The following is a 26,191-nucleotide window of genomic DNA, read 5'->3' on the forward strand; positions in this document are numbered from 1 at the left end:
TCTATCTATCTATCTATCTATCTATCTATCTATCTATCTATCTATCTACCTATCTATCCACATAATTTTTCCCTCCAACCACCCTAATACTGACAAAGGCCTCATGAGTTACAAATATCATCTTTCCATGTAGGAATGTAAACAGTTCAACCTTAATAAGTCCCTTATGATTTCTCTTTTCTGTTTACCTGTTTATGCTTCTCTTGAGTCTTGTATTTGAAAGTCAAATTTTCTATTCAGCTCTGGTCTTTTCATCAAGAATGCTTGAAAGACCTCTATTTCACTGAATATCCTTTTTTTTTCCCCTGAAGGATTTTATTCAGTTTTGCTGAGTAGGTGATTAAGCCAATTTTGCTTTTTAGGGCATTCTTCTCCTCATTCACTTTTTGAACCTCTTTTGCCATTTGGGTTAGTCTATTTTTTAAGGTGTTATTTTCTTCAGAATTTTTTTGGGGTCTCCTTTAGCAAGCTATTGACTTGTTTTTTGTGATTTTCTTGTATCACTCTCATTTCTCTTCCAAGTTTTTTCCTCTGCTTCTCTTATTTACTTCTCAAAATCCTTTTTGAACTCTTCCATGGCCTGGGGCCAATTCATATTTTTCTTGGAGGCTTTAGATGTAGGAACTTTGACTTTGTTGTCTTCTTCTATTTTTATGTTTTGATCTTCTTTGTCACCAAAGAAAGATTCTATGGACTAACTTTTTTTTTTTGCACCGTTTGCTCATGATCCCAGCCAATTACTTGAGTTACAAACTGTTTGTTAAGATAGGGGTCTGCTTCCAATGTGGAAAATGTACTGTCCCAAGCTTTGGAGGTTTTGTGCAACTGTTTTCAAAGATACTTCTAGGGACTATAAATTTTCCATTCTTCCAAGGTGGTACAATCAAGGGTGAGGTGTTTACTCCTTTCCTAGCCTGTGTTCTGGTCTATGAGTGACCATAAGTACTCTTTTCTGCCTTGGAACTGTGAGGAGGATTCCCTCTCCACTGCCACCACAAGCTCTACCACACAGGTCTCCTTCTCACCCCAGGACCACCACCCAGAATTGTGACCCAGACCCAAGCATGGGTAAAGAAAAAGAATCCTGCCTGAGCATCAGCAAAGAGATCCCTCCAATCCTCCTCTGATCAGCCACTTGATCCATGCTCAGTCTGTAGGCTGGAAGCATCAGAAGCAGCTGCCACCCCAGCGCGGCGCCAGGATTGGGGCTGGGACCAATCTTCAATCTCACCACAGTCCAACAGACCTTTCCTACTGACCTTCTAAGTTTTCTTTGGCATTTGTGAGTTGAGAAGGCTGGAAACCACCACAACTGACTGTGATTCAGTCCTCTGAGGCCTGCTCCAGGGTTGCTGCCTATGTGCCCATCCTCAACTGAGTTCCTCTCCCAGCCTGGCGCAATAGACCTTTCCAATCAACCATCCAGTTTGTCTTAGGTGAGAAATTTGTTTCACTGTCTTTTTGTGAGTTCTGTTGGTCTAGAATTTGTTTAGAGCCATTTTCACAGGTATTTGGAGGGCTTTGGGGAAGATCTCAAGCAAGTCACTGCTTTCACTCAGCCATCTTGGATCTGTGCCCCAGAACCAGAACATTGTACCCAGTAACAGCAATATTGTGTGATGACCAATTTTGATAGACACAGCTCTTCTCAGCAATAAAATGAACTAAGATACTTCTAAAAGACTCATGATGGGGGGCCAAGATGGCCAAGTGAAAGCAGTGACTTCCTTGAGCTCTCCCCCAAACCCCTCCAAATACCTGTAAAAAAAATGACTCCAAACAAATTCTAAAGCAGCAGAACCCACAGAAAGACAGAGTGAAACAAATTTCCAGCCCAAGACAGCCTGGATGGTTGATCAGAAAGGTAAATCGTGCCGGGTGGGGAGAGGAGTGCAGTTTGGCGTGGACCCGCAGGCCGCAGCAACCCAGGAACAGGTCTCAGAGGACTGAATCACGGACAGCTATGGCGGTTTCCAGACTTCTCAACCCACGAACGCCAAAGACAACTTGGAAGATCAGTGGGAAAAGTCTGTGTCTGCGGTGAAAGAGAAGCTAGGTCTCATTCGCAAGTTCCCAGCGCGGCCTCTGGGGCAGCGGCTGCCTCCTGAGCTTCTGGCCCACAGACCAAGGGGTAATCAAATGGCTGATCAGAGGGGGATTTCAGGAATCTCCTTGCCAGTGCTGAGGCAAGAATCTCTTGCTTTGCCCGTGCTTAGATCTGGGTCACAGGTCTGAGGGATGGTCCTGGGGTGAGGAGGAGTGCTGGTGTGGTGGAGCTTGTTGTGGCTGTGGGGAGGAAACACCTTACCCCTTATCATAGCACCCTGGAAGAACTGAAAATTTACAGGTCCCTAGAAGTATCTCTGGAAATAGCTGTATAAACCCCCGAAGCTTGGAACAGTACATTCTTCACATTGGAAGCAGACTCTTACCTTAACAAAGAATTTAAAATTCAAGTAACTGGCCGAGATCATGAGTAAGCAGTGCAAAAATAGTCAGACTATATTATCTTACTTTGGTGACAAAGAAGACCAAAACATACAACCAGAAGAAGACAACAAAGCCAAAGCTCCTACATCCAAAACCTCTAAGAAAAATATGAATCAGTCCCAGGCCTTGGAAGAGCTCAAAAGGGATTTTGAGCAGCAAGTAAGAGAAGTAGAGGAAAAACTGGGAAGAGAAATGAGAGTGATGCAAGAAAATCATGAAAAACAAGTCAACAGCTTGCTAAAGGAGACCCAAAACAATACTGAAGAAAATAACACCGTAAAAATAGCCTAACCCAAATGGCAAAAGAGGTTCAAAAAGCCAATAAGAAGAAGAATGCCCTAAAAAGCAAAATTGTCCAAATAGAAAGGGAAGTCCAAAAGATTACTGAAGAAAACACTTCCTTAAAAATTAGAATAGAACAATTGGAAGCTAATGACTTTATGAGAAATCAAGACACTGTAAAACAAATCCAAAAGAATGAAAAATTAGAAAACAATGTGAAATATCTCATTGGAAAAACAACAGACCTGGAAAATAGATTCAGGAGAGAGAATTTAAAAATTATTGGAATATCTGAAAGCCATGATCAAAAAAAAAAAAAAAGCCTGTACATTATCTTTCAAGAAATGATCAGGGAAAACTGCCCTGATATTTTAGAACCAGAGGGCAAAATAGAAATTGAAAGAATCCACCAATCTCCTCCTGAAAGAGATCCCCAAAGGAAAACTCCTAGGAATATTGTAGCCAAATTCCAGAGTTCCCAGGTCAAGGAGAAAATATTACAAGCAGCCAGAAAGAAACAATTCAAGTATTGTGGAAACACAATTAGGATAACACAGGATTTAGCAGCTTCTACATTAAGGGACTGCAGGGCATGGAATATATATTCTGGAGGGCAAAAGAAATAGGATTATAACCAGGAATCACCTACCCAGCAAAAATGAGTATAATCCTTCAGGAGAAAAATGGTCATTCAGTGAAATAAAGGACTTTTAAGCATTCTTGATGAAAAGAGCTGAATAGAAAATTTGACTTTCCAATACAAGACTCAAGTGGAACATGAAGAGGTAAATAGGAAAGAGAAATCATAAAAGACTTATTAAGGTTGAACTGTTTATATTCCTGCATGGAAAGATGATATTTGTAACTCATGAGACCTTTGTCAGTATTAGGGTAGTTGGAGGGAAAAAAATTATATCTATGTATGTAGATAGATAGAGGGCACAGGGTGAGTTGAAGATGAAGGGGTGATATCTGGAGAATAAAATTAAGGAGTGAGAGAGGATTATACTAGGAGAAGGAGAAAGGGAGAGGTAGAATAGGGTAAATTATCTCACAAAAAAAAACCAGAAAAGGCTCTTACAGTGGAGGGGAAATGGGGGAGGTGAGAGGGAATGAGTAAATATTATTCTCACAGGATTTGACTTAAGAAGGGAATAACATACACACTCAATTGGGTATGGAAATCTGTCTTAATCTACAGGAAAATGGGGGGGAAGGAGACAAGAGAGTAGAGGGATGATAGAGAGGAGGACAGATTGGGAAAGGGGGGTAATCAGAAGCAAATACTTCTAAGGAGGGACAGGGTCAAAAGAACGAATAGAATAAATGGGGGGGCAGGATAGGATTAAGGGAAATAGTTTTTCACAGCATGTCTACTATTGAAGTGTTTGACATAACTGCACATGTATAACCTATGATGGGTTGCTTGCCTTTTCAATGAAGGTGGGTGGGGAAGGAGGAAGGGAGAAAATTTGGAACCCAAAGTTTTAAAAACACATGTTTTAAAAATATGTTTTCACATGCAACTGGAAAATAAGAAATATAGGAAATGGGGTACAGAAATCTATCCAACCCTATAGGAAAATAGAAGGGGAAGGGGATAAGAGAAGGGGGGGAGAGATAGAAGGGAAGGCATACTAGGGGAAGGGGTATTCAGAATGCATGCCATCTTGGGGTGGGGGAGGGGCGAGATGGGGTGAAAATTTGGAGTTCAAAATCTTATGGAAATAAATGTTGAAAACTAAAAATAAATTTATTCATAAAAAAGAAAAAAAATTGTCAGAGAATGGCATATTCTACTTAGCAGATCCATCGTTAATACCTTGCATGAACTGCCAATTTGAAAAATAAATAAATAAATAAAGCTAGAGTGATCCAAATGAAAAAAAAAGACTCATGATGGAAAATGCTATCCACATCCAGAGAAGAAACTATGGAGTCTGAATGCAGATCAAAGCATACTATTTTTTTTTATTTTTTGTTAGTTTGCTATTTTTTTCTTTCTTGTGGTTTTTCCCTTTGGTTCTGATTCTTCTTTTGCAACATGGCTAATGCGAAAATGTTTAACATGAAAAAAAAGTCTCATCTTGCTTTGAGGTCAGACTCTCCAAGGGCTTGGGTTTAGGACTGGAGCCCATGGTGGAAGAGAGGCATCTCACAGAACGTGTGATACAGAAGTGATAATGTGTCCTCATCAAGCAAAATGCAGAGAAGATGGACGTACTTAGACGGTACAGTGGATAAAGTGCTCGGCCCAGAGTCAAGAAGACTCATCTTCCTGAGTTCAAAGTATCTGGTAAATTACTTTTGTCCCACTCCAGAATAGAAACCTGGGGAAAATTACTTAAACAAAGTTTAGATGGAGTTGCTATCTAAAGTTTTCACAAAAAGAATTAATTGGGTCCTTTATAGAAATGCTACTTAAAGAATTAAGTAGTAGATATAGGGTAAATATTTATTTCTTTTATTACAAAAAAAAGCAGTGCTTAAAAGACACAAAACTCATACATCTACCTTGACAGAGACTTCTCCTGGAAGATTGAAACTCAAAACATGAAACCCTTTGTGGGACCACAGAACAAACACTTCATTCTCATCTAGAATCTGTAAAGTCTGAACAACTCACTTATAGTCCAGATATTCTGAGTAGTGAGGCATTTATCACTTATCCTTTTTTTGGTGGTCACTTTTGTCTGTGAGAAAAGGGATCATGGCAGGAAGTATCTCTTGTTGGATTGGACATCTAAGAACTCCTGAGCTCTCAAACTCACAAATTAGCTGCTGAAGATGGTAACTCCCATATCTAAGGATCATTGTTCAGTGACCCAGGCCCAGGAAAGAAATACAAAGCCAATAAGTCAAGCAGGGACTCAAATTTAAGTCTTAGGCTTACCTAGACAAACCTATGTTATCAAATCTGTATGAGAGAATCATGGGGAAAACAGAAAAATCCCCTTCCTCCTATCATCATATAGTTAAAGGAAGAGATTGAAAGTGTCTGAAGAAATGCAATCAAAAGAGAAAGAGAGCCAGAAACTTTGGCTGCTCCTTTTGAAGCTTACTGGGTAGTTCTTTCTGCCTCAGTAGTCATTTTTTTTAAAACAAAGTTTCCCCCCTCCCTTTTTTATTCCTCAATTCATGGTGAGAAAGGATTCATAAGATCATACATTTAAACTAGAATCTCAGAGAAGCACAACAAAGTGCCTAAGGGTCATGACTGATGACAGGAGAAATAGAATCATATATCTGGGACAGGTGATCAATCCAATCCCCTCATTTTACAATAAAGAATCTGTGACTGAGAAAGGTTAAGTATGTTACCCAAGGTCACCGAGCTAGCAAGTGGCAGATATGGTCAAGTATGTCCTTTAATAATAAGCCACAACACATGTCTCCCCAGAAGGCTCAGCTACAAGGGAAATGCTATAATCCAACTCTTAGAATTGCGCGGTGTGGTTGAGAATTAAGCCAGTTCCCTCTGATGACAAAGGGAGGACTCCATGCTAGGGTAAATAGAAAGCTATTATAATTCTTAAGAATGTTGTCAAGTTGAGGTCAAAGGTTGGCACAGTCATCACTTTACAGGACTGGTTTATCCCAGCTTGTAATTATATTATTCAGTGATCTATGTTATCTTTCCCTTGTGCTCCATACTTGTTTTACATTCTTACTGATATTTTAAGGAAAAATTTCATGTTAAAAATAAATTATATATATTCTTATTTACAGTGTTTTACATGGTTAGAGCTTAAGTTGAAAACTAATTATAACACATTTCCTCTATGGTCTGGCCCTTTAATCTCTTCTTTCCTTTCCTTTCCACTTGTGCCTTCCCTTCTCTTTTTTTACTAGCTCCTTTTTCATCCTCCTTCATTTTTCATTGTCTTACCTTCTTCCTGCCCTTTTCTTCTCCATTTGTCTCTCCTGAGATATAATGAAGTGAAGCTCCTTTTTAATGTGTTTTTTCAATCTGAGATAGAAAATATAACTGGAAAAAGAGTTGCATAAAAAAAGGAATAAAGATGGTGAAGTGAAGAAAAAGGCGTTACGTTAGTCACTGACTGAATAAGTACGATCATGTTCAGTGGAATCCAGTAATGCCCCATCCTACAGCTGGATCTTTCTCTTTCACTTTGTTCCCTCATGAGGCCCTGTTATCTCTCCAACACCCAGAACTCACCACTCTAGTGCCTGAACTAGAGTTACTTACCTCACTTGGCTTCCTTAAATTCTCACCCTTACAGTCTCACAAGATTTCCTTTCTTCCCATCACTCTGTCATTTGTCACACTTCACAACTTTCTTTCCATTCTCATTAAAATATTCTGGTCCTTTGGATTTCTTCCTTTCGGTCTAGTTCATATACCTTCCTGGGTAGCAACTACCTAATCTGTTCATCCAATTTATAGTGATGCAATAGTGGACAAATATTGTTCTTCTATCTCTTTTGAAGTTATACACACACACACACACAAACACAAACACACACAATTTGGCAGTAGTAACTGTATAATGCTCTAGAGCAGGGGTGGGGAACCTGCAGCCTCGAGGCATTTGGATTCAATCAAAGGGCTCCACTTGAGGATCTAGAGAGCCACATGTGACCTCAAGGCTGCAGGTTCCCCACTCCTGTTCTAGAGCAATGACTCTAGTATTAGAAATCTCCAAAATAGGTAGGAGAGGAAGACTGAATTATTTTTTTCAAGAAATAGAACCTCATATCAGTGATCCTTGTGAGCACTCAGAATAGGTGGCCATCTACTCCATTTACACTTAGCAATATGTATGAGAAGCTTAAATTTTCCTCAAATGACAGTTCAATTGTTTCTAAATCAATTTTCCTCCCATAACTTCCTTGAAGCATCAACAACTTAAAAGACAAGTTTTGGATGTTATCTTTATCTTTATTTAACATTTTCATTAAACATCTGAAGTAGAGGGGCAATATTGCAACAAAGCTACAAGATAATATTGTGATGAAAAATGCTGTAAAAATAAGGAGGCAGAAAGGGATGAAACAATTTTTAAGCATGTCAAGAAATAATGGGGAATTCTCAGGAATACGCATCTTGGTAAAAATAATTGTACTTAGGGCATCTGTATTTCATTTTTTTTAAATTGAGAAATGATGAACACTGAAATATATCTAGAGATGATAGCAATAAATAAGATATTTGTCATGAAACAATTTGTAATCAGGGGAGACCAATAAACATTTAATAGGAATGGCCCAAAATCATACCAGGAAAAATTTAGGTGATCTAAACTCAAGGACAAATATACTGTGGACTGTTGAGATTTTAAAATAACAAATCAAGTTCCCAACCTAGGAAATTTTGAACCAAGTAGATAACTGTTTGGAGGATTTAAAAAAAATGTTCAAGGAACTGGCATTAGATGATTTTTTAAAAATATATTTTAATATTATGAGATGGACAAATATCAACAAACTTGAACATTTCATTTCCATATACAAAGAAGAAGAGAAAAATAAGACTGTATATGGAGTATGAACTAACACTACATATGAATAACTTGGGTTTTTTGTTTGTTCATTTCATTTCTTTTGTTTTTTCAATATATTTTCAAATTTTTGAAGTAGTTCCAACACTGTCCTCATTGTGATCAATTCCAAAATAACTCTATTCTAATCAATTTTTAAAATTGTAACTGGCTTGAAGTTTAACATAAAAAAAAAATAAGATCTTGGCAACTGGTCCCATCACTCCCTGGAAAATAGAGGGAGGAATAATGGAAGCATGTCAGATTTTATATTCATGGGCTCAAAGATCACTGCAGACAACAACTATAGCCATGAAATGCAAAGATGCTCCTTGGAAAGAAAGCTATGATAAATCTGAACAACATACAGTAGTTATTTTCTTTTTTTAAATCTTTATCAATCTGCTAGATATGAGGTTAAATATGAGAATTGTATTTTGCCATTTTATTGGACATATTTTTAGAGATATAGTTGTTAATATCTTGCATTTTTCTTTTGAGACCTGCCTATTTTTTATCCTTTGCCCTTTTATCTATGGTAAATGGCTCTTGCTTTTATATATTTTTATCAATTTATTATATACCTAGGATATCATAGCTTTACAAGACAAACCAGCAAAGATCTTTTCTTAGTTCATTTAATTTCCCTTTCTAATTCTAACTGCATTGATTTTGCTTTTTCAAAACTTTTAAAATACAATTTATTTGGTCAAAGGACTCTTTCCCTACCCATTGTTAAAAAAGGTGTCTCTTTCTCTATTAAATTTTCTTTTTCTTTTCTTATCTAAGTTACCTATCCATCTAGGATTTATTGTGCAATATGGTGTGAGATGATCATCTAAACCCAATTTCTGCCAGACTGTTTTCCAGTTTCCCTAGCAGTTTTTTCTTCAGATTTTTTGAGTTTTTTGAACACTACATTACAATATGAGATTACTTTGAATCATATATAACTAATCTTTTCAACTAATCAACTATTCTGTGTTTTATCTAAGATCCAATAATTTTCCAATTACTGCTTTGTAATATAGTTTAATATCTGATCTGGCCAAGCTCCATTCTTCCCAATATCCCCCCCTCTTTTTTCTTGTAATTTTTTTTGACATTATGTAATTTCATCTGAATTTATTATTACTTGGTCTGGTACTATAAAATAATCTTTTCTTAGATTGAATAGTATGACATTGATTCTATAAATTAATTTAGGTAGCATTCTCATTTTTATAATACTAGTGTGGCCTAAACATAAACAACTAACATACCCCCAATTACTTGTCAGTTTTAATTTTTTTAAAGTGAGTCTTTAATTACATTTATATAATTCCTCCAAATTTCAGTAGTTAGATGCCCAGATATTTAATAGGTTCTGTAGCAATTTTAATGGATTTTTTTTTGTTTCTTATTGCAGTTGTGTTGTTAATTTGAAGAAAAGGCTAATGGTTTTGTTAGTTTACTTTATATCATGGTATTTTTCTGGTTATTGTTTCAGTAAAATTTTGATCAATTCTCTGAGGTTCTCTAAGTGAACTATCATGTCCTTTATAAAAAGTAGTAATGTGGATTCTTTATCTAATTTCTTTTTCATTGTATTACTGATACATTTAGTATTTCAAATATATCAAGTAATAGTAGTTATGATGTTGACTTTTTAATTTTTGATTTTAATCAATCAATAAACACTTGTGAAGTGTCTACTATGTACTAGGAACTGTGTTATACACTGGAATGGAGTAGGAGATGGGGTCACATATCTGATCTCTTCTTTGAGAGAATGGCAATTGGGCTAAATTTTTTTATCTGCCCATAAAATTGAGGGTTTAAGGAATGTTACTTATATTTTTGAGTTTCAAGCCTCTTTTCTGGTTCCTTTGCCTCAAAGGTGAAGGGAGTAACTCCAAACATATCAGAAGTTTTGACACCTTTCTGTCAGACACTAGCTACACAAAACATCATGACAAATAGTGAACAGTGAATAAACCAATAAAACAAGTGAATAAAAAAAATCAGAGGTTTATGTATTATAATATGCCAGAAAATACAAAAAGTAAATGAGATCTCACACTGGGAGTTAGATATAATAGGAAAAGACCATTGGGTTCACCTAAGGAAAAACTCTCCCAAGTCTCTAGAAGGCAAGCTAGAAATCAGGAATGTTTTGAACAGTTAGATATCTCCTATATGTCCTATTTTCCAGGAAATTTTTCTAGAGAAAAAAACAAGCAAACAAACAAACAAACAAACAGTATTTCCCCTTTAATTTTCTGAGATCAACAGGTTGGTGTTCAACACAAATAGAAGAAATTTTTAATTGAAACATAATATTATAGCTTCCCCCCACCCACCAACTAGTGTTTGTTCAGTGGTTTTCAGTTGTGTCCAACTTTTTGAGATCCTATTTGGGGTTTTCTTGGCAAAGATGCTGGAGCAATTCACCATTTCTTTCTCCAGCTCATTTTACAGATGAGGAAACTGAGGCTAACAGGGTTGAGAAATTTGCCCAGGTTCACACAGCTAGGAAGTGTCTAAGGCCAGATTTGAACTCGAGAAGAGGAGTCTTCCTAACTCTAGGCCTGGAACTCTACCCACTGTGCCACCTAGCTCCCTGATAGTATAATATAGATATATTATACCTCTCTATCTCTGTATATAGGTGTGGGTATGAGTAGATACATAGATAGATATACATATACTGATATATATGAATTTAATTAATATATACACACAAATATTTTAAATAAATAAGAAATATGAATGTGTTCTTTTTATATATTATATAGGCATATACACACACATACACATACAAAAATAATGAATAAAATATTTGCAATGAGACTACAACAAACATATTTAAAAGACTACATACTCTGTCCTGGTTGGATTTATGTTGCAAATTTTATTTTGACTCAATATTAAGAAAACTATAAATGTAAGTCATCAAATTAAGAACAAAAAATAGCTGTTTTTATACATACATATATGTATGTATGATTTTTTATAAATAGGTAAATAGGTGATTTACATATGGGTAGATCTATGATTATATGTACATATAAAACCATCTATTATTTTGTTATTAATATGAAGAATTATATTTATCGTGTTCTTAATACTGAGCCAAACTTAAATTCTAGGCATAAATCTAACCAGGATATAGTATATAATTTCTAAATATTTTGTTGTAGCCTCCTTGCAAATATTTTACTCATTATTTTATATTTATATTTATTAGAAATATTGGTCTATATTTTTCTTTCTCTGTTTTACCTCTCCCTGGTTTGGGAACTGGGACAATATTTTTCTCATGGAATAAGTTGGACAGAATCCCTTCTCTCCATATTTATGTGAGCAATGTATATAATATTAAACTTCCTTTGAATATTGGATAAAATTCACTTGTACATTTTCCAGTCATTCACCTTTTTTTCCCTTTAGGACTTGCTATATAAGTTGTTTAATTTCTTTTTCTGAGTTTGAGATACTTAAATTTTTCATTTCTCATTCTGTTAATATTATTTTTATTTTAAAAATAAATATTCATACTTTTTATTTAAGCTATTTATTTACTTTGCATGTAATATGATAAAATAATTTCAAATAACTTCCTATATTTCCTCCTCATTTGTTTATAAAATTTTTGATATTGACCATGTGATTTTCCCCCATCTTTTAAAGTTGAGATTAAGTAATGGTATTTCTGTTGTATTTTTTTAAAATCCTAGTTTTATTAATCAAAATTTTGTTTATTTCTTTTTCAGTTTTAAAATTTTTATCTTTATTCAATTAGCTTTTTTTCTTACATGATGCTTTTCTAATTCTTTGGTTTCATGCTCATGTCTTTGATTTGTTCTTCATTTTGTTGACCAAAATATTTATCAGTGTACATTTTCTACAATATACTGCTTTGGTTGTACCCCAAAAGTTTTGACAATTTGTCTCAGGTTGATTGTTATCTGTAATGAAATGGTACATTATTTCTTTGCTTTGTTTTATGACCCACCAAATTCAAAGGAATACTTTTTAGTTAATTATTTAATTATATATTAATTAATTCTCTCTGTGACCATTGCAGATAATAGGATTCTGATGGGCCAATTGCCTCTTGTGTCTCCTTTAGGATTTAAGTATGTTTTCTATTTTTATCCTATTCTAATTGCTAAACTATTTTTTTCACCACTTTTGGTTTTGCTTAATTTTTGTGTTTTCATCTCATTTTTTAATTTTAATCTAGTCTTTTTATCCAGAATTATTTAAAATCTTTTGTTCTTTAGGTACATTTTTTCTTCCTGAAGGATTATATTTGCTCTTCTATTAATTCTTTATATGGTCTTATCTTTGCTTCTTCTAAGTTATCGTGTGTGTGTGTGTGTGTGTGTGTGTGTGTGTGTGTGTGTGTTATATGTCCATTCTTCACCCTTTGAAATAATGTATTTCTTTTCTGGTAGCTACTGTTAAGTCTTAGTTGATACTGACTGTGGTTCCCTGATATTTGACTATTTTTTTTTCTGACTACTTCATTTGTCTGTTTGTTTGTTTGACTTTGATATTATTTCTAACATTCTTTGGTATTTTCATTTGGGAGTAGCTCTCAGGATGTAATCAGTGTATTATTCCTATTTTAAAATTTCCCTCTGATTTTGATATTTCTAGGAAGTTTGCCTTTATGATTTCTGGAAATAAGTACTCCTGTTTCTGTTTGTTTTACATTTGGTCACAGTTGTCAAGGAGTCTAGTGATATTTTCATTATCTCTTTTTGTCCTGTATTCCAGGTGAGCTGTTTTGATAGTAGCTGAATTTTTATTTTATCTTATTTTTTGAAACTTTTGAATTTGTTCTTTTTTTTTAAATGTTTCATGGAGCCATCAGTCCTTTTTGCTCTATTATATTTTTCAGTTAATCCACCTTTAGAATAATTCTTTCTACTTTCTGTTCTAATCTATTTCTTCTCCTTTCAGTTTTTCCTTCTAATCTCTAATTTCAGTTAAATTTCTTCTTTTTAAAAAATCTCTTGCTTTGTTTTCTCCAGTCACATTTTTTTCTTGTGGTCAGGTTATTTTTTCCCCTTGAGGGTATGCTTATAATTATTATCAAGTTAATTTATGCATTTATGCTTCTTGTTTTACCTCTTGGGCTGCTCTTAAACCATAATTTTTTTTTTCCATTTTGCTTTCTTATATTAACTCATATTTCTGACCTCAGTTATTGGATTAGGATTTTTGTGCTAGGCCCAGTTGCTAGGGTCAGTCTTCTATGGCACTCTTGGGAAGGCTAACTAGGCCTTGTTTGGCCCCATTTTCCATGAAGTCAGAATGTGGCTACTACTATTGTTCATTCAGATGACTTGGCTTGGATTAGTCACTACTTTCTCCCATAATTCCTTCCTTCTGTTTCCATTTACTTTCAAGGAAGCAAGCAAGGAAGGAAATAAGCATTTATTGAGTACTTCCAACATGCCAGGTCCCTGTCGTTAAACACAGAGAATACAAATACAAGCAAAAAGAAAGATAATCTCTGTCCTTAAGGAGCCTACTTTTTAAATAGGGAAGACAACACTTACAAGAGATCTTAAAATCAAGGCGTGAAATGTAATGAAGATACTTGATATAGGGCTCATGCTTTCAAAGTTTAGCAAAAGTCAAAAATAGAGCTGGGATAGGAATTTCGGAAGATTAGCCTGGACCCATCCCAAAAACAAAAACAAAACAAACAAACAAAACAACAACAAACAAAAACAAAAACAAAACAAAACAAAAAAACAACAACAACAGAAAACTGGATGAGGAGACACCGGGCCTTGCAGAGGGATATTCCATGGTGAGTGGGCTTCAAGGATAGTAGGTTGCTCCTGATTACCCATCACTAGGATATTTGAGATCACACTATTCTCAGGCTTCCTTCACACCACCTTCCCACCCCTGATCTAGTACCTTCTAGCTTTTTGCTATAGCTTCTCTTCTGTCCTCTATCCATTCCCCTCCTCATCAGACTTCTTTTAATTAATCTATCAATTTTAAAGTGTTTGACAATCTGTGGATATTAGTGGCTGCAGATTATATTTTCAGTCATTCCATTCCTTATCCTCCATTATTAATCTGTGTATATGTATGTGTCTGTGTGAAGTGTTTTACAGCTCTTAAAACTTAGCTCTTCAAAGCTCTTAAAAAGAATGCCTTAGTTTAATTACCATAATTAGAGGTAATATGACAACATGGAAAAGGGATTGGCTTTCAAGTCAGGAAAACTAAGTTCATATCTTGTTCTAACATTTATTACTTGAATGCTCTTGGGTGAATAACTTCACTTGTCTGGCCTTCGGTTTATTTATCTTTAACATGAGGGTGTTGGATTAGATAACCTTTGGAGTTCTTTCCAGCTCTAAAGCTATGGTCCTATGAACAGCAACAAAACTTTATTGAGCATTTCCTATCGTAAGTCTTGAGAGAAGGCACAAAGTCCCTCATAAGACATGGTTCTTGCCCCCATGGAGCTTACAGACTAGTAGGGGATAAGACTCAAATACAGCTACACAATATGGTAAGAGAAATTTATTAGAGAGTTTCTGAATGAAATGCTGTGTGAAATCTAAAGATGAAAGTTCATTCATAGGGGCTAGTATGGATATCGGGGTTGGCTTTATGGAGGATGTGCCATATCAGTTAAATTTCAATGAATGGTTCAGGATTTGGTAGGTGAAAGGAGGGAAGGAACCTATTCTAGGTATTAATGATAGTCTGAGCAAAGACTTAAAAAAGTGAGAAAGGAGTATATAGTTTTCCAGTGCAGGGAAGGAATAGTCCTGTCTAGATTTTAATGTATGTGGAGGGAAATAATACAAAATAACATGGAAAAGGTATGCTTGTATCAAATTATAGAGTACTTTGAATGTCAAACAATTTGAATTTACTTAATAGCAATTGATAGTTTGTTCAGTCTCATGGAATAGTGAGTAGTAGGTATGCTATTGAAAGAAAAAGGGGAAAAGATGTTCTTTCAACTTCTCAAAGCTGATTTTGTGATGAAATATAAAATAATTTTTAAATTTCTTATCATCTTTTTTTGTTGTTCAATTTTGAAAATGCCATCTTTCTACTCTTTCCCCCCTACTCATCTTTATATAGTGATTTAAATGTTAACAGCTCTGGAGTTTAATTAAAAAAAATTTAACAGCATAATTTGTCCAGGTAAATAAAATTTCTCTAATGGTGATTATTTATTGATGTGGGTGGAAAATGACTGTACTCTTGACATCAGTGGGTGAAGCATTTTTCCATTTAAATAATTTGATATCCTTATTTAGATATTAAATTTATTAGAACCCCCCCCAAGAAAAAAAAAACAACAGGATCCTCATTTGTATAGACTTTAAGGGAGTAGAGAAGGGCTACCAATTCTATGAATTAAAAACAAACAAACAAGGATATCCTATCAGGAACTATGTGGACAGTGTTTCAGTTTTTTAATTTGTGAACTTCGGTGGGCTTGTACTAAAATTTGTGGCTCTCATCATCATCAGAGACCTACACTGATATGTTCATAGAGTGTTATGTTGGATATAGAACATAATTATAAAAAAGTGACCTCTGATGTAAATAGTAGCATCTCAGGATTGGAAAGGACTCAAAAATTCATGCAGTCCAATCAGTACCTGAACACAATTCTTCCATACTATTTTCAAGAAAGAGTCATCCAGGCTCTGATGTAACAACCTCAAGGGATGGAAAACTTACCACCTCTTGGCATATAAATCTATGTGTATTTGTAAAATGAGTAAACCATATTAACTGGCATGGTTCACTTGCAGGTCTTTTAATGTTGGGAATACATTATTGGTATTACCTGAAACTGAAAAACATCATAAAAGATTTACAGGAGAGAGAATAGGTATTTTTAATTTTAAAATGGATACTTCTCTCAGAAAGCCAAGGTTAATCCCTTAGGGTTTGGAATTTCTACTACTATCACAAGACCCTGAGTTATGTTCTCCATTATTTACCAGAGTTTATTAGTACTTAAAAGAGGGTATTACCTGAAGTAGAAAGAAGAGTCTGTGACAGTTTGGAGCTGCCACCTTGGAGATCTGACTTACTGGTGAGCCCTGCCCATCACTGCTTAATCTGCAAAAATGTCTGACAAACCAGATATGGCTGAGATTCAGAAATCTGATAAGTCTAAATTGAAAAAGACAGAAACACAAGAGAAAAACTCACTGCCTTCGAAACAGTTGAACAGGAGAAGCAAGTTGGTGAATCATAATGAAATATGCCCTGCCAATATGCACCGTACATTCCACAAGCATTACCTTCTTAATTTTATTTCCTTTTGCTGTTTAACTTTGTAAAATAAAAAGAGGTTGGATGAAGTTTAAATGACTCTGTTGCCCCTTTCAACATCAAAAGAATAAAAATCTACTGACATTGAATTGAATTAAGGCTGAGCAGGCTGCCTCTTTCCATCTGCCTGTCCTGGCTAGTTTGGGTCCTGGTGGCATTTTCTTTTTTGTAAAGAGCTTGCATATTGGTGAAAAGAAGAACCCATTTGGGACTAGAGTAAATCTGGTTAACAGTAAAATGCAAAGCTGTACCAAGGTCCTGGCAAGCTGTATAATGCAATTAATCAGAGTGCCATTTTTTTTTGTTCAGATGATTTTAATTATTGGAATACACAATTTTTTAAAATATGCAAATAAAAAGTTTTAAAACCTGAAAAAATGAAAGAAGTGTCTTTAAAAAAATATGCAAAATTATGTTCCCACCAAAAGCTTGGGGCATACTCTCTCACAAATGCAGAATCTAGGAAAGAGTGGGATTAACCTTAGAGGAGAGTGTTGGTAAAAACAAGTGTAGGGCACACACGTCAAAATGGTATCACTTCCTCTAGTTATGATAAGTCCTTTTCTATCTTCCTCAAGTCCTCATGAAGTTCACTCCTCTCCATCTTATCTTTTTAACATGACCTTATGGAGAAGCAGTGTGTCCCGTTTGTCTCACAACTCCCAACGCACGTCCTCCCATTTGCCATTACATCTCCAGAAATGCTACTGCTCTTCTTGGTAGTGACTTCAGATCTTCTGATTTTTCAGTTTTCTTAGGTTCTGTATAATCATGAGGAGGGGGTGGTTTAACAGTCACTCTGATCTCACTTCCTCTGCTTTTTTTTTTTTAAAGATATCAGCATACCTGACTTACTGGAGCCCCTCCAGCATTGGATATTTTGATATTTTGACATCTTTACCAATTTCCTATGTTTGACAAGATATCTTATATTTCTTTAAATTTTCATTTCTCTTATTATTTTTGTCATTTGGAGTGATCATCTTCCATTAGTTTTTAAGAATTTGAAATTCTTTTTGACAATTGTGCATATAGTTTGGCCATTTATCTCTTAGAGAACATGTTTCTGTTAATTCTCTCTTGGGGAGGGGGGGTCTTGTTTGTTTGTTTTCACTAAGATATTCCCCCAGTAAAGAGTTATCTTCTTATCCTAGCTTTATGGATTTTGTTCCTGCATGAACTTCAATTTCATAGATCACATATCACTTGCTTGATTAAGAATTTAAAGAAACTTTGCAAGATTTCTATAATTTAATGCTGATTGAAGTGAGAAGAATACTATCAATTTCTATAGTGATGCCAATATTATAAAGTAAACCAACATCAGAAAGTTTGAGAGTGCTGTTCAGTGTAGTAGTCAACCAGATGACTGATGATGAAACATCTTCCTCAGCTGAAAATGAAGAATAAGACTTAATTTTTTAGAAATGGCCAGCATATAAATATGTAATGCTTGACTGTGAATATTTGTGATACAAGCTTTTTTTTTCTTTTTTCCTTTTCTCAATAGGTGTGACTGGGGGCAGGGGAGTTAGGGATAGGGTTGAAAAAAGAAAGGGAAAAGGAAAACAAAAGAAAAAAGGGTGTCATTAAAGCATTTTAATACATAGTAGAGACCAGAAGAAAGGTAGAAGACAAGTTGAACAGCTTTGAAATCTACAGGTTGATTTTTTTTTACTTTTATTTTTAATTTTTGGAATAAAACAAGCATTTTCATAACAGTACAACAAAAAAGATGATTGTATATGAAACTGTAAAATCTACTAAGCACAACTTGCTATTTCTTTCAAATATACAACATTGTCAGGCAATTTTTTTTCTTTTTTTTCTTTCCCCTACCATTAGACACAAATATATGTGTGTGTATGTATGTGTGTATGCATATATATATATATGTGTGTGTGTGAAATTATTCTATACATACTTCTATTTATCAGTTTTTTCTCTGGATGCAAATAACTCCTTTCTTTACATGTCCTTTATAGTTAATTTGGGTATTTACAATAGACAAAATAACTTATTCATTCAAAGTCACTCTGAAAACAATATTGCTGTTACCATATACAGTGTTCTCTTGGTTCTGCTCATTTTACTCTTCATTATTTCATATAAGTCTTTGCATGTTTTTTTCCTAAAATCAGATTGTTTTTAATATATTTTTAAAGAAAAGCAATGTGTACATGAAAGAAATTTATACACTCACACAAAACACACACATACATATATCTGTAACATATATATATATATCGTTAATTACTGTTTCCTAAGTTCAGAATAAAGTGATTTAAAAAAAGTGTTTCCTTAGTCATAGTTGTGAAAGATAGCTTGTCCTTTTTTCTCTATTAATTTTGTTAAATAATGTGGTCTTATACATTTAGACTACATGCATTTAGAAGATTGTATACACATATATGTGTATATGTATAGATGTGTGTGTATGTATGTACATACAGACATACATACTGTGAAGATAAATACATGTATATGTATACGCGTTTGTGTGTGTGTGCGTGTGTGTGAGTGTGTGTGTGTGTGATCAGACTTCTCCCCAGCATTCCCAGCAGTTATTAAATTGAGAGTCTTTTCCACATACACTTTCTACTCTTAGGCTTATCAAACATTGGGTTGTTGAGGTGGTTGTTTCTGATTCTATCTTATTAAGTATTTTTCTGCAACAGCTAGGTGGGGCAGTGGATCGAAAGCTGAAGTCAAGAAGACCCAAGTTGAAATGCAGTCTCAGACACATAGCTAACTTTGTGACCCTGAGGAAGTCACTTAACATTGCTTGCTCAGTTTCTTCATCTGTAAAATGAGCTGGAGAAAAGAATAGCAAATCATTCTAATATCTTTCCCAGGAAAATCTCAAATGAGATCACAAAGAGTTAGATAGGAGTGAACAACAACAAAATATTTTTTTTTCCTCTTTAGGGCAGCTATGTGGCACAGTGTATAGAGTGTTGGGCCTGAAGTCAGAAAGACTCATCTTTCTGAGTTCAAATTTGGCCTCAGAAAGGTACTGGTTGTGTGACCTTGGGCAAATCACTTAACTCTATTTTTCTCAGTTCCTCATCCATAAAATGTGCTAGAAAAGGATATAGCAAAGCACTCCAGTATCTTTACCAAGAAGACTGCAACTGAAGTCACAAAGAGTTGGACACAAATGAATGACTGAACAAGAATTTTTCCTTTTATATAATTTTCCACTTTTTTAAAATGAGAAACACATTTTTTATTACTATTGATTTATAAGTTAGTGTGAAGTCTGTGAATACTATTCTGTCTTCCTTACTACATTTTTCTTCATTTTTCTATGGAATTGCAGAGCTTTCATTTCTTCAAATGAATTTTATTATTATTTTTTCTAAATCTATAAAATATCCCTCTAGTAATATGGTTGCCATAGAACTAATCTGCTAAAGTCATTTAGAAAAGCCTCATCATTTTATATTATGGTAGCACAACCATGAACTATGTGTTCTCACCATTTAATTCTGTCTTTTTCTATTTAAAGAGTATTTCTAATTATGTTTGTATGTCTTTCATATCTTGTTATATTGACTCCAAGATATTTTATGAATTTTGGAGTTTTCAGAGATACAAATTTCCACATTAGGACTGCTTTAGTGGTATTTCCAAAATTTTACCACTTGTAGTCATTAGCTTTATAAAATCAAAATAAATAAGATAAAAAAAGGTATTGAAATAATGATTTTTTTGAAAATGCTAACAAAAGCTGACAAAAAGAGAAGAAAATGAAATTACCACAATAAAAAATGAAAAAGGAAAACTCAGCACAGAGAAGAAATCATAAAAAAAATACTTTTCACAGTATTATCATTGTAGAGAACAGTGAAGTTTCCTTCAATTATTATTTTATCTTTTTGTAATTTTATTAACTTGTCCTTAATGAATTTAGATGACATCTATTTGTTGAATGTATACATTTGCATATATATGAAATATTTAGTGTTACTATTGATTTTTGTCAATTATCATGAACATAATATATTTTCCTTGTTTTTCTTTTTCCTTATTATTTATCTCTATTTTTTATTGTAAATTATTATTATTTTTATTGTTTGGTAGTATGATTGAAATTCATGTTTTTTAATCTCCTGATCTGTGTTTCAGTGTCTTGTTTATATTGTTAGATACATTTCATGTTTGTAGTACATTGTTGGGGATCATATTCTTATCCATTCTGCCAGTTTCATTTTATGTAATTGTGAAATCCAGTCATGGTTATCTTTGAAATGTTTCCATTTTCCTCCATTTATTTCTTTTGCATTGATTTGTATCCCTTTCTTTTAAAGCAGCAACATGGACCCAAATTTCTTTCTTCTTTTCAAATATCCTATTATAATCTTTTCTTAGATTTCTCATATCTATAGAATAATCCCAAATTATTCTGATTCATATTTTCTCATATATAAAAGCCTTTCTCCTGTTTGCTTGTGAAATTTATTTGGTACTGAATTTCATGAAATTCGATACTAATATACTTGAGAGTTTCAAGCTTGATTCTGCACCCACTCAGCAGCAATCTCAAATTCAATTTGAGAACTTTGTTCTGTATATTAAAAAGTCCTTTATTATATTGTTTCCTAAAGCATGATATTCAGAGTTTTTCAATTTATGATGTTCCTCTAGAAGACTTAGGATCCTTAAATTATCTCTGAACAGCCTGTCTTCAAAATAATTAGCTTTATCTTATATAGAATTCACATATTATTTCAAAGTTAGTTCCTTTTACTTCTCTGTCATTGTCTCCACTTCCGTATTTTTGAGATGCAAGTCTGTATTTTTTTTTTCAGAGTCTTTTCTTTGGTGACAGATTTCTCATCATGGGTTCTATTTTTTTTAAATCTCTGTTAGTCTTTATCTATTTTCCATCTTCATATCTTCCTTCAAAGCCTTTGTTTATTTTTGAACCATTTTGGAGTTTCTTGCTGTTGATTCCTGGGAAGTTTTTAGAACTCTCTCTTTCATCAGGAATTTTTGCTTCACTTTCATTTATCATATAAGACAAACATTCAATGTTATTATGGAGTTACATTTTTACTTTATTCATTTTTCCTTCTTTCATTATGAATTTGATTGTTGCTTTATTTGTTTTGGAAGTAGGCTTGTACTCAGGGATTCTCACTTGAATTTTGTCTTTTAAACTTTTTTTCTTCCTATTTTAATGGGTTTCTATTATTCATTTTTTGGTATATTCCCCCCTGTGCTGCTGCAGAGACTCCCAAGGAGCAGCAGTTTCATCCATATCACATAGAAGTAGGCAGTTTGAGAGCCCAGCAAGTTCCCCATTTACAATAAATGATGGAAACATATCTCATCACAGCTATGTGATTTTTTTTATTTAATTTTTTTCCAATCACATGTAAAATCAATTTTTACATTCATTTTTTAAAAATATTGAGTTCCAAATTATCTTCTTCCCTCCCTCCTCTCCCCTTCATTGAGAAGGGAAGCAATTTGATATAGGTTATATGTGTTCAATCATGTAAAACATATTTCCATATTAGTCATTGTGAAAAAAAAAAACACGGACAAAAAAAAACAACAACCTGGGGGGGAATGATTCAATCTGCATTCAGAATGCATCAATTCTTTCTCTGGAGATGTACTTTTCATCATAAGTCTTTCAGAGATGTCTTAGATGACTGTATTACTGAGAATTACTGTCATTCACAGTTGATCATTGTACAATTTTGTTGTTACTGTGTGCAACATTCTTACGGTCCTGCTTTGTTTCATCCATATCACATAGATATGGATATATCACATATCACATGATAATTTTGTATCATTCATGTAAGATTTTCTCTCATCATTTCTTACACCACAATTGTATTTCATTACATTCATATACCACAGCTAGTTCAGGCAGTCTCCAATTGATGGACATCCCCTTAATTTCCAGTTCTTTGCCACACAAAAAGAGCTGCAATAAATATTTTTGTACATATAAACCTTTTGTTCTTTTTTTAAAAATCTCTTTGGGGTACAGACCTAGTAGTGATATTGCTGGGTCAAAGGGTATACACAGTTTAATAGCCCTTTGGGCATAGTTCAAAATTGCTCTCTAGAATGGCTGGATTAGTTCACAACTCCACCAATATTTCATTAGTGTCCCAATTACCCCCCCATCCCTTCCAAAATTTATAATTTTCCTTTTCTATCATATTAGTCAATCTGATAGGTGTAAGGTGGTAGCTCAGAGTTGTTTTGATTTGCATTTCTCTAATCTATAGTGATTTAGAGCATTTTTTTTCATATGACTATAGGAAGCTTTGATTTCTTTATCTGAAAACTGCCTGTTCATACCCTTTGACTATTTAGCAGCTGGAAATGATTTATATGTGTGTGTGTGTGTGTGTGTGTGTGTGTGTGTGTGTATATATATATATATAAATTTGATTCTGTTCTGTATATTTTTGAGAAATGAGATATTTATCAGATAAATTTTCTTTAAAATTTCCCCCAGTTTTCTCCTCTCCTTCTAATTTTGGCTGTCTTGGTTTTGTTTGTGCAAAACCCTTTAAATGCAATGTAATGTTCAGTTCTCACAGCAATTTTTTTTTTGTCAAATAGTGATTTGTTCTCCCAAAAGTTAGAATCTTCGCATTTATGAAACACTAGATTACTATGGTCATTTACTACTATGTATTGTGTACCTAATTTATTCCACTGATCTACCACTTTATTTCTTAGCCAGTACCAGATTGTTTTTGATGATTACTGCTTTATAATATATTTTGATCTCTGGTATGGCTAGGCTACCTTCCTTCACATTTTTTTTCATTGTTTCACTTGATATTCCTGACCTCTTGTTCTTGCAGATAAATTTTTTAAATTATTTTTTCTAGCTCTATAAAATAATTTTTGGTAATTTGATTGGCATAGCACTGAGTAAGTAACTTAGTTTAGATAGAATTGTAATTTCATTATATTGGCTCAGCCTACACTTGAATTAATATGTCTCCAATTGTTTAGATCTGATTTTATTTGAGTAACAAGTATTTTATAATTGTGTTCATATAGTTCCTGGGTTTGTCTTGGTAGATAGACTCCCAAGCATTTTATATTGTCCACAGTTATTTTAAGTGAAATTTCTTTTTCTATTTCTTATTGCTGGTCTTTGAAGGGCCAGAAATGGGGGAAGTTTAGAAGAGAGAGAACAAAGGGATGGACTTCTCAGGTTGGGAAGGCAATCTAAATGAATGTTCTTTGAGGGCATGCCATTTTTGTTTTTGTTTTCCTAATACAGTTCCTGGAGGAAAGTGTATGCTTAATATATTTGTGTTAATTGTTGATTAATTTCAGTCATGGGATATACCTCCCCCCTCCCCCCTCAGATCCAGTGCTTGAATGATCAGCTCTAGTGACTTTATCATAAATATCCTTTATGTTGTGTCTTAAAATTGGCCACCATGAAGTTTGCCAGATCCCAAGTGAGTTTTAGCACAGGATCTTTGAAAGAACATGAGGCCCTGCGGCATAATAGAAAAATCACCAAATTTGCAATCAGAGGACCTGGGTTCAAGTTCTGGCTTTGCTACTTAAGAGCTTAAGGAAGTAATTTCACCTCTCTTGGCCTTAGTTTCACCATGTATAGAGTGCAGAGGTTGGATTAGATGTCCCCTGAAGTCCCTTTCAAATCTAGATCAATGATCTTACAATTAGATTATTTTTAAGATCTTTTCCAGCTTTAGTTGTCAATAAAAGTTCTTTCCTTTACAAGATCAAGAAAAATGTATTCTACAGCCTGCTCAAAAAAATAAGTTTTATACATCTGATAAATGACAAAAATTCCGTGCCATAGATGGCATTATGGGACCTCTTGGCAGCTTCCTGGGGTTGAGAGAGAGAAGATTACTATTTTAATTTCAAATTACCTTATTCCTATTCCTTTAATAGAAAATGAACTGAGGGCTTATATTAGATTCTGCAGCTGGGAGGGGAAGGAATGAGGCAGATAACTTTTTATTTAAATCGGTGTGGTATATTTATGAAGATTAGGGGAGGCTTCTCTGCAGATGTAATACTTTAAACTTAGAGCAAGCTACTGTGGCTTAAAATGTCGTCTGTACCCACTAGCCCTGAGCTGCAAGGAGGGTTTTCTGTACCAACATATGTTCATTTGTTTGTATTGTTTTTCATTGAAAATGGAGAAAATTCATTGCTCGTAGTTTGAGAATGGAATTATGGCCTTTTAAATACCTTGGTAAAATGAATTGTAAAATAATTTTTGATGTATCTACCAAGAAAGTAGTCTTTCATTCAACTCCATCTAGCTATAAATATGACCATATCCCCCTGTAGAATATAAGTTCCTTGAGAATAAAGGCTGTTTCCTGCCTTTATCTTTGGTTGCTCAGTACCTTATATGGTCCCTTGAATTTAGTAGGTAGGCAAAAAATTGCCCATTAAGTTAGATAGAATTGAATTGGATAACATTTCCTTCTATATATCGACATAACGTAGTGGTCTTCTGGGCTGGGAAATCCGTATTTTTATTTTTTTTCTTATGGAGGGGGGTGTTGTTTTCCTCTATCTAAAAGGTTGGCTATCCCTTAGACACAACTCTTCTTAAATTACCCTTTCAATGTCTTTGTGTGCTGTGGTTTTCTATGCCTGGACCCTTACATTGTGCTAGGTGTATGACATTTTCCTGCTGGTTACATCAAGAATAGGATACCAATGAAGCCCACCTAAACAGGACCTACCCCTTCCTATAAAATATTTGGATCTTCCCCCTACTGGAGCTGAGTGAGGTATAGAGTGAGGATAAACTCAGATATCCCAGCACAATGTTGGTGTAGCAATGCATTGAATCTTGGGAACAACCTTTCTCAGAGAAACCATTTTTACTTGCTCCTCCTGCCACAATGTAAGGACCATAATGTATAAGGCTAGCTGGTGATAGATCTATTAAATATCCTTTTCCCTAACCTTCTCCAGTACTACTTTGAAAGTGTCATTCTTGGCCCCAGTATCACAGAATTGGCATGATGCCCTAGATTTATAAATGTCAGCTGATCCTCAATTTTTTTTTGATGGGGAACAGTGGAAGGGGGGAATGAATACTGCCTCAGTTCTTCTGTCTTGTCACCACTGCCTCCTTGGGCATCTCCATTTGAATGATAGGATGCCAAATAAGTGAAGCTATTGCTTCTAGCATTGGCAGCTTATCTCATCATTCTGTAGAATCCCATTAATTCCAAGAAATAATTATTAGTCCTCCTTAGCCCTCAGAAGTAGGGTTGGGCCTATTAATAGCTATTTCACTTTCAGCCTAGTGGAGATAAGGAGACAGTCTCAAAAAGCAAACAAACAAACAAATACAAATAACTGCTTTTGTTGAGGTTTAGGGGTAGAGGGGTGTTCGGACTCCAAAATCACAACATGTGAGTCCTGCCCAAATGAATCTGACCCAAGCCTTCTTTCAGCCAAAGACAAGGTTTATTAGGACAGCTGCCATATTGACCAGACTCTTAAGGAATGTAACATTTGCACCACTAATGCAAGCAGACAAGATTTTAAGAATCTGAACAGTGTCTAGATTTTAAGAATATGAGCACTTT

The 26,191-nt window shown here is 34.4% G+C and overlaps 1 pseudogene; it reads left to right on the forward strand.

Moving 5' to 3' along the window:
• Positions 1–16,334: 16,334 nt before the first annotated feature.
• On the forward strand, positions 16,335–16,524 carry LOC114028290 (annotated as a pseudogene).
• Positions 16,525–26,191: the final 9,667 nt, after the last annotated feature.

The sequence above is a fragment of the Vombatus ursinus genome, unplaced genomic scaffold (genome assembly GCF_900497805.2).
Source record: "Vombatus ursinus unplaced genomic scaffold, bare-nosed wombat genome assembly UNPS02014874.1, whole genome shotgun sequence".
Taxonomy (NCBI): Eukaryota; Metazoa; Chordata; class Mammalia; order Diprotodontia; family Vombatidae; genus Vombatus; species Vombatus ursinus.